The following is a 5000-nucleotide window of genomic DNA, read 5'->3' as shown; positions in this document are numbered from 1 at the left end:
GCCTATTTTCCTCAGGCTAGACAATGCCACATTGGGTTCCTCTCTGGTTACGGCTCATTTTGTCTTTGCGTACATATGCAAAATAGTCTGGCCTATTCTTTCCACATTCTCCTCTGTCCTCATACACCTTGAAGCACTGAGACTACCAACAATTCTTCTTCGCTAAAGGGGTTAATGACTGTAATGTAATTGTTCTGTGGCTACTTTCCTATAAGCTCTTGGGCTAATAGCATCTTGCTTTTCCAACTAAGGTTGTTGCTTAGCTAATAATAATAATAATAATAATAATAATAATAATAATAATAACAAAGGGGGAGGAGACTGTTTAGCTACGGTAAGCAGCACTTGCTAGTAATAATAATAATAATAATAAAAATAATAATAATAATAATAATAAATGTGGAAGAAACTGTTTAGCTACTGAAAGCAGCACTTAGAGGTGCTGCTTACCATAGCTAAACAGTCTCTTCCACATTTTTATTATTATTATTATTATTATTATTATTATTATTATTATTATTACTACTAGCTAAGCTGCAACATTAGTTGGAAAAGCAAGATGTTATAAGCCCAAGAGCTTATAGGAAAGTAGCCACAGAACAATTACACTCCAAAATCAAACCATTATTCTCTAGCCTTGGGTGGTGTCATAGTTTTCTTGCTTGACGGTACATTCGGTCACACTATTCTCCGTTTCCTTATTTCCTTTCCTCTCTGTCCTGTTTTCACTGTTGGAGCCCTTGGACTTATAGCATCCTGCTTTTAAAGCTTTAAAGGTCTCTCATAAATGACAGAGTCAAGGACAGTGACAGTGCACTACCTAGCAGGATGATTCCCCAGAGATTGATTATATATACATATGATCAGCGCTCAATTCCCCCTCTCCACCCAAGCTAGGACCAGGGAGGGCCAGGCAATGGTTGCTGCTATATGGCAGAGGCAAGGGACTGTGACAACGCCCTAGCTTGCAGCACGATGCCCTAGAGACTGATCATATATACATATGATCAGCGCTCAATTCCTCACTTCACCCAATCTAGGACTAGGGAGGGGTAGGCAATGGTTGCTGATTTAGCATATAGAACTATAGACTCCTCCAAACACGCAATCCGTAGCTCACAAAGGTGGTGAGGTTGCAGACGCTACAAGAAACTATCGAACGGGAGTGTGACTCGAACCCCAGTCCGGTAGATTACCTGGCAGGGACGTTTCCAATAGGCCACCACTAGGGTTTTAGTTTGGTTTGTAATAATAAACCAGCAATAGATTCCTCACATCAACTGTACTGTAATGTAATTCATGAAGGAATTTTAATAATTCTAATAATTAATTCTATTCCGATGATTCTATTCAACCATTTCAATCAAACCACCAACTTGCCTATTCAATCTTCCCACCCATGACCTAGAATATCAGTGGTTCCCAACCTGGGGGAAATTTCCCCCTGGGGGGAAATTTGAAGCTACCAGGGGGGAAATAATTACACTACCTACTAACTAAAAAGATATCAGATGTATTTTATCATGTCTGAGAGAGAGAGAGAGAGAGAGAGAGAGAGAGAGAGAGAGAGAGAGAGAGAGAGAGAGAGAGATACACTGGTGCACAAGAAGCAGCCTCAACCTTCTCACTAATTCAGTTTTGAAGTAGAAGGATAAACAGAAGTCCTTTTATTTTGCCACTAGCCGCTCTCTATGCCTATGCGGTTAGTTGTTACTAACCGCTCTCTATCCATTTTACTCTGTAACAATTTGTTTATCAGTATATTTGTATGATGGAAAAATAAATTAGTAAGTTGTCACAGTGTGTATCAACTACTCTTTCCCGCATACACATGAAGGGGGAAATCTGGAGGGTTGCACTGGGTGCAGGGGGGAAATGACAGGAAAAAGTTTGGGAACCACTGACCTAGATTAAAACACCACAATAGTTTCTTCCCACCCATGACCTAGATTAAAACACCACAATAGTTTCTTCCCAGCCATGACCTAGATTAAAACACCACAATAGTTTCTTCCCAGCCATGACCTAGATTAAAACACCACAATAGTTTCTTCCCACCCATGACCTAGATTAAAACACCACAATAGTTTCTTCCCAGCCATGACCTAGATTAAAACACCACAATAGTTTCTTCCCAGCCATGACCTAGATTAAAACACCACAATAGTTTCTTCCCAGCCATGACCTAGATTAAAACACCACAATAGTTTCTTCCCACCCATGACCTAGATTAAATCACCACAACAGTTTCTTCCCACTTATGACCTAGATTAAAACACCACAATAGTTTCTTCCCACCCATGACCTAGATTAAAACACCACAATAGTTTCTTCCCAGCCATGACCTAGATTAAAACACCACAATAGTTTCTTCCCAGCCATGACCTAGATTAAAACACCACAATAGTTTCTTCCCACCCATGACCTAGATTAAAACACCACAATAGTTTCTTCCCAGCCATGACCTAGATTAAAACACCACAATAGTTTCTTCCCAGCCATGACCTAGATTAAAACACCACAATAGTTTCTTCCCAGCCATGACCTAGATTAAAACACCACAATAGTTTCTTCCCAGCCATGACCTAGATTAAATCACCACAACAGTTTCTTCCCACTTATGACCTAGATTAAAACACCACAATAGTTTCTTCCCACCCATGACCTAGATTAAAACACCACAATAGTTTCTTCCCAGCCATGACCTAGATTAAAACACCACAATAGTTTCTTCCCAGCCATGACCTAGATTAAATCACCACAACAGTTTCTTCCCACTTATGACCTAGATTAAAACACCACAATAGTTTCTTCCCACCCATGACCTAGATTAAAACACCACAATAGTTTCTTCCCAGCCATGACCTAGATTAAAACACCACAATAGTTTCTTCCCAGCCATGACCTAGATTAAATCACCACAACAGTTTCTTCCCACTTATGACCTAGATTAAAACACCACAATAGTTTCTTCCCAGCCATGACCTAGATTAAAACACCACAATAGTTTCTTCCCAGCCATGACCTAGATTAAAACACCACAATAGTTTCTTCCCAGCCATGACCTAGATTAAATCACCACAACAGTTTCTTCCCACTTATGACCTAGATTAAAACACCACAATAGTTTCTTCCCAGCCATGACCTAGATTAAAACACCACAATAGTTTCTTCCCAGCCATGACCTAGATTAAAACACCACAATAGTTTCTTCCCAGCCATGACCTAGATTAAAACACCACAATAGTTTCTTCCCAGCCATGACCTAGATTAAAACACCACAATAGTTTCTTCCCAGCCATGACCTAGATTAAATCACCACAACAGTTTCTTCCCACTTATGACCTAGATTAAAACACCACAATAGTTTCTTCCCAGCCATGACCTAGATTAAAACACCACAATAGTTTCTTCCCACCCATGCCGTAGATTAAAACACCACAATAGTTTCCTCCCACCCATGACCTAGATTAAAACACCACAATAGTTTCTTCCCAGCCATGACCTAGATTAAAACACCACAATAGTTTCTTCCCAGCCATGACCTAGATTAAAACACCACAATAGTTTCTTCCCAGCCATGACCTAGATTAAATCACCACAACAGTTTCTTCCCACTTATGACCTAGATTAAAACACCACAATAGTTTCTTCCCAGCCATGACCTAGATTAAAACACCACAATAGTTTCTTCCCAGCCATGACCTAGATTAAAACACCACAATAGTTTCTTCCCAGCCATGACCTAGATTAAAACACCACAATAGTTTCTTCCCAGCCATGACCTAGATTAAAACACCACAATAGTTTCTTCCCAGCCATGACCTAGATTAAAACACCACAATAGTTTCTTCCCAGCCATGACCTAGATTAAAACACCACAATAGTTTCTTCCCAGCCATGACCTAGATTAAAACACCACAATAGTTTCTTCCCAGCCATGACCTAGATTAAAACACCACAATAGTTTCCTCCCACCCATGACCTAGATTAAAACACCACAATAGTTTCGTCCTACGTAAACACAACAGCATTAATCCATCACCTACCCCTGCTAGGTAGATCATAGTCTCCCTATTGTTAAGGCTGTGAATCGCAATCTCCTTATTATTAAAGGTGAATCATCAATATGGTGAATAGATGTATGACATTCATCATCATTTAGGCTTATTGGCTCACGCCTATTAGCTAAGGTATTCATCACTGTTGTGTAAGCCTTATGCAATGCGGTACAGCTTGTTGTTAGGGGGGATAATTCGAAGATGTGATTACGATAGGTTATGGGTAAGGCAATGTCGATTTAGTGTGGTTTATGTATCGTTAAGGGTAGTGAGTTTAAGCAAATATAATGGGGATGTTACATTTTTTAAGAGCTTCGTTTTATCTGAATTTTATTTATTAGGAATAATATCGATATCTGTAATTAAAATCGATGTTATGTGGATATTATATAATTAATATTTGAATAAAATTGTTTATAAACACATAGGGAAGATATGTGTACACCAGTTTATCTATTAATATAATATATATATATATATATATATATATATATATATATATATATATATATATATATATATATCTATATATATATATATTACATAGGGAAGATATGTGTACACCAGTTTATCTCTTAATATATATATATATATATATATATATATATATATATATGTATATATATATATTACATAGGGAAGATATGTGTACACCAGTTTATCTATTTATATATATATATATATATATATATATATATATATATATGTATATATATATATATATATATATATATATATATGTATATATATATATATATATATATATATATATATATATATAGATATATATATATGTATGTACTCACCCTTTCTGAATGGAGATACCTTAATGTGGTGAAAAAGTTTTGCGTATGGCCGTGATCAGCAAAGCTGTACCTGTGAGGGCCACCCATATAATTGGCTTGCTGTGAGCCATCAGAGGAGATCAGACGAAAATCT

Source organism: Palaemon carinicauda, chromosome 40, assembly GCF_036898095.1.
Source record: "Palaemon carinicauda isolate YSFRI2023 chromosome 40, ASM3689809v2, whole genome shotgun sequence".
Lineage (NCBI taxonomy): Eukaryota > Metazoa > Arthropoda > Malacostraca > Decapoda > Palaemonidae > Palaemon > Palaemon carinicauda.
Note: the sequence above shows the minus strand (reverse complement) of the source record.